Consider the following 10811-nt stretch of genomic DNA (forward strand, 5'->3'; position numbering starts at 1 on the left):
TTTAATTTGAACAATTATATTTCTGCAATCACTAAATAACTTATTAATAAAGTCATCTGGAATGGCAAAGAAAATGTTCTTGCAGGACTTACAGATTTCATCAAGGTTATTTGGATTCATTTTCAATGCCTCCTCCATCTTACACCAGACATGCTCAATAATGTTCATATCTAGTGACTGGGCTGGCCAATCCTGGAGCACCATGACCTTGTATGCTTTCAGGAACTTTGATGTGGAGGCTGAAGTATGAGAAGGACCACTATCCTGCTGGAGAATTTGCCCTCTTCTGTGGTTTGTAATGTAATGGGCAGCACAAATGTCTTGATACCTCAGGCTGTTGATGTTGCCATCCACTCTGCAGATCTTTCTCACGCCCCCATACTGAATGTAACCCCAAACCATGATTTTTCTGTCACCAAACTTGACTGATTTCTACGAGAATCTTGGGTCAATGCAGGTTCCAATAGTATATAAATAGTATATGAAATAGTATTATTATTGTCAGGTTTACATCCCTTTAGAACAACCCTTCTATATCTACCATTATGGCAACTGGTTCCTGTTTGAATCTGAGGATAACCCCCAGAAGGGTATTTGTCAGGTTAAGTCCTTGCAGTAACTGGAGGTGATATGATGCCGTACAGTCAAATACAACACAGATTTTAGTTTTTTCTTCTTCTGGTTGGCCCCCGTGGTGGGGTATACTACATACCACACTTTACCATCACAGCTAGACAGCTCATCATCTGGCACATTTTCAGCATGGCTTTTGTCAAACATGACAATCATAAATCTCAATGAATCTGAATGAAATTCTTCAGAAGCTTCTTTCTTAATGTCATAGCATGCAACTCAGCCACAGCTTTATTGTTTGGCATGATCAAGTTATCATCACAAAATGGTAACTTCATTTCATATTGTCCATCTTTTTTTAATGGTTGATTCATTAGCAAGCTTTAGGAGCTTCTTGTCTTCAAAGGACAATTCAACTGCTTTCTCATAGGCCCTCTCAGGAAAGTCTTGATTATACTGCAGGTGACTGGCCCAAACAAAACTTTGTAATTGGGCTTTGTCATCTCGTTAATAAAACCCTCTAAATGACTCTGAACCTGATCTGTTCTTTCACAGCAATTTCACTATCAAGAAACAACAGTCAACAAAAACACACAAAGACAGGCATTTTTAAACTGTATTTTTGTATGTATTAATCTGCTTTAAAGCACACTTTAATCCCAAAACAACCATGGTTCAGTTGCCCTCAGCAACTTGTGTACTTTACGAATAGGGAGGACCAACACTATATGGGGTCTCTAGTTAACAAGACATATATCTCCATTAATTTGAGAAGATGGTATAAAGCAACTCCGAAGCACCTTGAAAAAATGAAGAGAAAAATAAGCTAACACCCAAAAGAGCAATTATACGTTTCAAAACCGATCCCTACACTCATGAATAACCCAGACTCAAGAGCAGCCAATTAAGTTAAAAATAAAGCTATAGAACATTTGGGAAAACTCAAACTAGAAAATGCAGCCCAGCTCCATGAAGTCAGTCTATTATGTACTTCAATACCTGGTATGATCAGAATAACTGATTATAATGACTGGTGATAAAGTTTGAACTTGAATTTAACTTCTGAAATGAGTTTCCGAACAGTACCTTCAGTCGGCAGAGAATTAGTGAGCACCATCTGGCAGTACAGACCAGTAGGCATAAAAAACGTACGATACAGAAGACAGAAAATGATGTCAGCAGTGCAAACAGGACAAAACGTAGACAGCTGTACTTCTTGACAAACTTACATTTCATCAGAGTGAAAGACTTCTGCATAATCAGATACAATATAACTCAAATTGGCATCAGAGGCAATGCTGAACTACTGTATAAATTGATCAGTGGGGTGAGACAAGGGTTACTGACAGATACTTCAGATAAATTTGGCTGTCGGTTCACTTTTTAGTGCTGTGTAAATGTACAGTTCTGTCGTTTATAGGAGTGACAACTGCATTTCATAACCAAATTACTTCCCGAAAATTGCGGGCAGTGACAATTGCATTTACAGAAATGCTATGCAGTATGCAAAAAAAGGAACTGAAGTTGATAATGGCACATTTAAATGTGAATCACAGATGTGCCGCTTTTCTGTACAGTATGTACAGAATAATAACCAATTTCACAGAGGAGAAAATTGCAGGGAAAGTAAGTTTGTGAGGGATGTACATTACGGAAGACTGCTTGTTTAAACTACTTTTTAAAATTAGCTGAAACACAAATTTCTGTGTGGAGTTTGCATGGTCTTCCCATGTTGGTGTGGGTTTCCTCTGGGTGCTCCGGTTTCACCAACAGTCCAAAGACATACGGCATAGATGAATTGGATAGGCAAAATTTTCCATGGTGTATGTGCGTGAATGGGTGTGTTTGGATGTTTCCCAGTGATGGGTTGCAGCTGGAAGGGCATCCGCTGTGTAAAACATATGCTGGATGGGTTGGCGGTTCATTCCGCTGTGGTGTCCCCGGATTAATAAAGAGACTAAGCCAAAAAGAAAATGAATGAATGAATGAATGAATAATATTAATAATAATAATAATAACAATGATAATAATAATAATCAGCATCATCATCAGCATTTTTATAATTATTTTTGGGGAACATTCTTGAAATGTTATTTTATGGTTGCAAAATTATAATCTATAATGCATAAGATATATTTAGTTTACTAAATTACATTGCTCAGCATATATAAGTACACCCCTCACAAATCTCTCATTTAAATTAATATTTTCTGGAAGATGCTTCACAATATTATATATGTGCATATGCATTAGATTAGTTAGTACTGAAGCTAACTTCTTCTGGAGCTTATCTAAAAAAAAAAAAAATTATATTGGTTCAAAAACTAGAACACCCAAATTTATATGTTATAGAAAAATATTAAATACAAACTTAAAAATTAGGAAAAATCAACAGAACCAAAAAATGTGTAAAACTTAGTTAAAATTCTGCAGGTTGCAATTTTTTTTTTCTTGCAATATTTCACATGAATTTAAATGTATATATATCTTTCTATTTCTAAAGATGTTTGGTGTCTAAAATATTATTTTAATAAAATATCCGTTTAGTAAATCTGTTTTGTTTATATGTGTTTATATGACCAATATTCACTGAGAAATGGGTAAAAATGTTCATTTTTTTAAAATGGGGTGTACTCATTTGTGCTGAGCACTGTATTTATGTATTAAATAAAAAAAGAATGGTAGCCTACTAGAATGTTCTTATTTTGTTTTAAAGAGCCCATATTATACATGAAATAGGGTCATATTTAGGTTGTAAGGGTCTCCAACAACAGTCTAATATGCATGCAAGGTCATAAAACACTTTTATGGTCTTATAATCTGCATTTATTTTTACCTAATTATCCCAGCGACTCCCATATGAATCGTTCAGCGATTCATTTGTTCCCAAACCCCTCCTCAGCACGAAGCTAATCTGCGCTGATTGGACCGATGACAGCCTGCTGCGATTGGTCGACAGTGACAGGCTTCAGCACGAGACAGAGTGAAATGCCCAGCTGGTAATCAACTATATAAAAGTAGTCACAGTGCACACACGCTTCATAGTGTAAGGCTTTTTTCACACACACACACAACCCTCCTCAGAAGAACTGGGGAGATCGACGCGAGTCTCCTAGCCTCTCCCTCTCTCACACACACACACAACGCTCCTCAGAAGAACTAGGGAAAGCGACGCGAGTCTCTCTCTCTCTCTCTCTCTCTCTCTCTCACACACACACACACACACACACACAATGCTCCTCAGAAAAACTAGGGAAAGCGATGCGAGTCTCTCTCTCTCTCTCTTTTTCTCTCTCTCTCTCTCTCTCTCTCTCTCTCACACACACACACACACACACACACACACACACACACACAACGCTCCTCAGAAAAACTAGGGAAAGCGACGCGAGTCTCTCTCTCTCTCTCTCTCTCTCACTCACTCACACACACACACACACACACACAACGCTCTTCAGAAGAACTAGGGAAAGCGACGCGAGTCTCCTGTCTCCTAGCTTCCGATCGCCATAGCAACGACAAACGGCAGTGGAACGCGAGCTCACAAAAGCCTTTAACGTTAAATCCGTAAACAAAGCGGCACGCGTCGCGTTTTTAACGTGGCTTACATGTGATAAGAGAATATAAAGAGTAACCGCGTGTACTGTACCAGGTTAACAAGTAACAAAACACAATAAATACATAATTTGCAAGTTAAACGAGGCAACAATTTTAATCGCACTTACTTACACTAGTGAATAAACCTCAACCACTGACTCTTCACAGTTCACAACTCATCTTTGGGTAGAGACTGTCAATATTATCCATCTGAGCACAGCGTGACTTCATTCGACCAGCGGCGTCTGTGTGTGTGTGTCTAGTGTTTTTTCTGTGTTAGTGGGCGGGGCCGCAGGTTTCAAATCTCCCTGGTTTGCGCGCGTAACTTCTGGCGAGGCTTGTGTTTCGTGGCTGCGTCATCGCGAAACACCTAATGACTCGTTATCAAGACGACTCGTTTGAAGCACTATGAGTCGACTCTTTTATAGATGAATCAATAGTTTTAAACACTGTACACTTACAGATTTAAGCCTTAGCTGGATATTTCACTTCACTTAGAGCTGTGTTACACACTACATGGAAGGGCATTTTCAAAAACCCATAATATGGGCTCTTTAAAAAACCTTGATGAAAATGTACAGAACTGGCATCTACTACATTTAAATGTGGTTGTTACTACTGAAACTGTACAGTGTGTATGTGGCTACAATGCTATTAGTATATACAGTATGTGTGCTAGCCATTAGCACTTAATTTACAAAAAGTACACTCATCTTTCACAGCTCTGTTCAATAATGTCTAGTGGTTTATCTTATAGGAACAATTTGACATCTTTATTATTAGCAACATCATTATCAGAGATTTACCTTATATACCCTCTCCTAGGAGCTTGATGTTTTAGTCTGCAACTCTGCCGCATTATGCATAAATTAAGTGGCATCAGCTTTTGTGTGTTTTGCTGAGTGTTTCGTACCATAAATAAACAGAGGATGGTAAAAGCATTATTGTAAAGCTGTGGATGTAGACTTTAAGCCTCAGTGCGCCCGGCTCTATGACTAAGACATATACAGTAAACCCTGAAGAATCCGTGAAGATAATACAGCTAATAACAGCTAATGCTAATGAACGATCCCCCACTAAGGACTTCACACTCCCACCCTCATCATTTCCCTCATTTTGCTTTATCAGCAGAAAATCTCTGACAAATCATAATGACACAGCTTTATAAAACACACACACACACACACACGCACGCACACACACACACACACACACACACACACAATTAGCACTTGCCCCATGTGCATTATGGAGTGTGTGCATGAATAAATTAAGAAAATTGTTTTGTTTGTGTTTTGCCAAATTGGCACTTTTCTGGAGTAGCTGGAATGAACGGCCTTCACATTTCATTTTAAAGTCACCCTTTGTCTGAAGCTCAGTTTATGTTAAACTGATGTGTTTGTTTTTACAATGTAAGGTATTTCAATAATGCGCTGTGGAGAGAGGAGAAAAATTAAATAGTGCACAAATCAAACAAAAATTAAAGAAGATTACATGCTTAAGCCATGGTTCTTGTTGATATACACTAACCGGCCATCTATTAGATACAGAATTTGGCATCAACAACGTGAAAACATCTGTCTTGCCTTCTATCAATGGTTCAGGCTGATGGTGCTAGTGTAATGGTGGTGGGAATGTTTTCTTGGCACACTTTGGGCTCAATGCCACAGCCTACCTGAATATTGTTGCTGACCATGTCCATCCCTTTATAACCACAGTGTACCTATCTTCTGATGGCTACTTCCAGCAGGATAGCATGCCATGTCAAGTGTGAATTATCTCAGACTGGTTTCTTGAACATGACAATAGCCCCTTTCACACATACAGACCTCTCCGGAAAATGATTGCCAATTTTCCAGAAAGGTCTATATGTGTGAGCAGGCCCTTTTTGAAAATACCGGTAAATTCGTTCCGCCAATTTTCTGGAAAGAGAAGTTGTAACATTACCGGTAATTTGCTGGAATGCTGTGCTGTGTGAATGCAGAAGTAAGATTGTCTAGAATGCGCTGATGTGAGATGTCTACTTTAGCCAATCAGAACACTCAGACACGTTCACATCCATGATTTATGAAAATAAATATCTTTGAATATTTTTCCAGACACATTTAGCTGAAAGTGTTCCTCCATATGTTTTCATATAAGTTGTTCACAATACTTATTAAATTCACAGAATTTGTACTGTAGTCAAGTGTGTGAACATTTAGCTGAGGTTCGCATTTCTGCCTTTGGATGTCTCTGGGCAGCTGCATGAATGCTAAAGCTTTAAATAAAAGTGAAGCCATCAAGGCCGACCCCTTCTATGTTTAGAAACACAAGTGCTTCCTTTTTTAGGTCATTTCTGTTTAATGATGTCAGAATTTACCAGTATTTTGGAATGGATGTGTGAACGGTCTGTTCCGGAAAAATGAACACCTTTTTTATAAATTTACCGGTAAGTCGTTCCGAAAATTTTCTGGATATTTACAGGTATCACTGTGTGAAAGAGGCTAATGAGTTCGCTGTACTCAAATGGCCTCCAGAGTCACCAAAACTCAATCCAATAGAGCACCTTTGGGATGTAGTGGAACAGAAGATTCGCATCGTGTACAGCCAACAAATCTGCAACAACCGCATGATGCCATCACCTCAATATGGACCAAAATCTCTAAGGATTATTTCCAGTACCTTGTTGAATCTATGCCACAATGCATTATGGTAGTTCTGAAGGCAAAAGGGGGTTCAACCCAGTACTAGTAAGGTGTACCTAATAAAGTGGCCTGTAAGTGTATATAAAGTTTTATAAAGATCAGGACTGTCAGTGAGGCTGTGTATTAAAGGTAAAAATTTTATGTTTCTTCAAGTTCCTTCAACTCAAACGTTTACAAAGAAATGCTCATCTTTTAGCTTGTTGATACATTAAACAAAGTTATTAAACCCTGTTGGTAAATGAAAATGTAAAACAAAAATGCATTTCTTTTATAGGGTTAGATGCTGTATAGCCACACATGCAAAATATTTAAACAAAAGTTTGATTTGGAAAATTATCAACGGAAGATTGAACATGCTGACCTTCTACGACCAAATGCAATGGGTAGGCATTTTAAAGATTCTTAAGATACATGCACGATTAAACTGAGATATTTTCCAGGCTCATTTTTAGCAGGAGCAATTTTATGTCCTTCACTAATTCAAAAGGTGATTTGGGGGACCTGAACAAAGTAGGATTTCGAGTTTTCTGAATATTTGCATGCAGTTAGGGTCGAGGTGCAGTCTGTCATCTTTTCAAACCATAGAAAAACAGTACAGTAGGAGAGCGGGGAATGGGATTGACTTGAACTCAGGTCACTTGAGGCGCAGCTGCACTATATGTCAAAGTAATGCCTCAAAAAGCTATGCTTAAAATGGTGTTATTATGCCCTCTTTGCAAACTGTAATAAAAGTCTCAGGTGTCCTCAGAATATGCTTGTGAAGTTTCAACTCTAAATACCCTACACTGATCGTTTATTGTACTATGCTGTAAATTCCTCTTGGGTGTTTGAAGGCTGTTTTTGTGTTTGTGTGTGTGTTGCTTTAAATGCAAATGAGAGTCTTACATGCAAGTACAAAAAATTCTTCTCAAACGTATTAGCCTTGATTAAACTATTTCAAAAGTTCACAGTTAGCTGATGATTGATTATAAAGCTTGTTTGTCATGCTGTCCCGGGAGAGAGCCCTGAGCTCATAAGATCCTCTAGCCTGGGGCTCCCTCCTGTTTGCACGGCGAGAGGGGAGTTTGAGCTTAGGTAGATCTTGAAAACTTCCCTGCTGTAGTAGCTAATAAGAGATTAGATCATATGCTCTTGAGAAATAACTACTTATTAGGAGCATGTCCATGGAGCCGATTTGTATTAGTCAATTAACTTAAGTTGCATGTTTTTGGATGGTGGGAGGAAACCGGCGAATACGGGGGAAACCCACGTGAGCACAGGGAGAACGTATAAACTCCCCACAGAAATGTCAGCTGGCTTGGTAAGGACTAGAACCAGTGACGTTCTTGCTGTGAGGCAACAGTGCTAACCACTGGGCCACTCTACCACCCATCTAGGAAAGGAGGAGGAGTAGGGGTGGAAGGGGGGATCCTTAAAAACGAAGATGGCTGTTATATGTAACTTAGGGTATTTATAGTGGCTTAGGAATCTTCTGATTGGTGAATCATAAATTGAATAATGCAGGACTGGCTGCAAGCAATCATAAGCACATGATCCTCTCAAAATTAGTTTAGAAAGAAACTTCACTTAATAACCTATTCAAAAATAATTTAGGCTGTACAATATTACTCGGAATACAAATTTGGTTGCTTCAGCAGCAACAAACAAAACATGCGTTCTAAGAGCCCCTTTCACACATACAGACCTTTCCGGAAAATTGCAGGAATTTCCAAAGCGAAGCCCTAACATTACTGGTAATTTGCCGGAATGCTGCTCTGTGTGAACGCAAAAGGAAAATTGCCAGAAAGATCGCTTTCATGTCTAGAATGCACTGATATGAGATGTCTACTCCAGCCAGTCAGAAGATTCAGATGCATTCACATCCACACTGTTTATAAAAATAAAAGCCTTTGAATATTTTTACAGACACATTAAACTGCTAGATGTTAGTCAGATAATGTTTCTATGTTTATTCTTAATACCTAGTGTGGAAACAATTATCGATAAATTTCTTATGATAAACCGCTGTTTGTTTACCTTCAAGCTCTGCTTCAGTTGCTTGACGCATGGGCAATTAAAGCAGCCGGTGAGCGCCAGTACACACACATATTGTGTACTATCAAATATCAACAAAAGCCCGATCCCTTCTATGTTTACAAATACAAGCGCAGCCATTTAGAAGTCCTTTCTGGTTAATGATGTCAGAATTTACCTGTATTTTGGAATAGATGTGTAAATGGTCTTTTCTGGAAAAATTCCAGACCATTCTTGCCTGTGTCAACAGCTCTTTTTTTTATTTACTGGCAAAGTTGTTCTGTTAATTTTCCGAATATTTACCGGTATCACTGTGTGAAAGGGGCTATGGTCTTGTCAGTATTAACTCCTAATGTGAATTTATGCGAGACACAAAGCAATTGTACAGAAAAATTGGATAAGTATTAAAGTATGTTCTCTTTTGAATCCACTATCAAAACTGCACACACACACCCACACAATTATTAACATAATCTTAGTTAAAGTAATTTTAGGGGCCGATCACACCAAACATGTTTTTTTTTTGCTGAGAGGCGCCTTTTTTGAATGATTTACTAACAACCGTGAGCGTGTTACGTTAATCATGGTCTTTTCATTCTACAATCAAATGAAAGCAGAGGCGGGGTTTCCGATGAGGTGACAACAGTGTTTGTGTTGTCAAGACTATTACGGAGACTTTGGAAGATAGAAGACAGAAGAGAGACTAGCGGTCGCTGTTTTGAGTTATCCGGAGCTGCATGACTTCACAATTGTAACTTGAATATCACAATACTATTAAATATTACAATTATAACAATATCAACTGCAACGATCACGCACAATACGCAGCTGATTCAGTCATTGCCTAGTGACATAAAAAGTGCACTGCACCTCTTTTTTCCTTGTCAACAAAAAATGGCAGTGCGGTGTGCTTAGCGTTTTTAGAATGGAAAAGCATGTTTGCTGTGATCAGCCTCTACTCACTATTTACTTCCCCTCAAGTGGATACAAACCTTTGTGAAATTCTTTTGCTTTTCTGCTGAACACAAATGTAAATATTTTTAAGAAAGCTAAAAACCTGTAACCATTGACTTCCGTAGTAAAAAGTCAATGGTTACAGATTTCCAACATATTCTTTTGTGTTCAACAGAACAAAAGAAACTCATAAATGGTATGGAACAACTTGAGGCTGAGTAAACAGTGAAATCCATTAAAAATAAGTAAAACATTGTAAATAGAGTAAAAGGGTTAATCCAAATAACGGGAAATGGAAACAAAATTGCCAAATAAACTGTGATGAAGTAAACTAAACCCACATCACTAGTCAGCTGTTACCATTACTGTATGTTAGCCCTTCTTACTGTTAGTTTCTAGGTTACTGATACTACAGTCAGCCACTTTAAAAACTTGAGGCAAGTGCACCTAAATTGCATCTGCTTTTTCTTCTTTTGCAAACTTTGAAAAGATTCGCTTCACATTAGGATGGAAACCTGGATATAGTCTCTTGAATATGGTAACAACATGCAATTCACACAGGTCTTGCTCCCCTTGGGCAAAAAGTAATTAAATCATAATATTGTAATGTGCACATTCTTGGAAGGAAAGTCAGGACTACAGCTGAGGAATGCAAGCAGTGTGATTTGTGCATTTGTAACATTGCAAGGATTTTTCTTGCTCAGACATAAGTCTTAAAAATTTGAACTAGACCACTTTAATACAGTTAAATAGCAATTTTTTTTTTTAATAGCAAAAGTCTGGGTTTTCTCTCCTGAGACTGCTGCCCCCATGACCCAGCCCCAAATAAGCAAAAGAAAAAGAATGAATGAATGAATTTAGAGGTTTTCAGTTGGTTGTGGTGGCACAGTACAACAAATGATATCCACTGTTTCGGGGACATTAATAAATGTATGATGTTTCCAATAATTAATAGTGTTAAATTAGCGTGACCTCAATATTGACTAA

The sequence above is a fragment of the Danio aesculapii genome, chromosome 20 (genome assembly GCF_903798145.1).
Source record: "Danio aesculapii chromosome 20, fDanAes4.1, whole genome shotgun sequence".
NCBI classification, from domain to species: domain Eukaryota; kingdom Metazoa; phylum Chordata; class Actinopteri; order Cypriniformes; family Danionidae; genus Danio; species Danio aesculapii.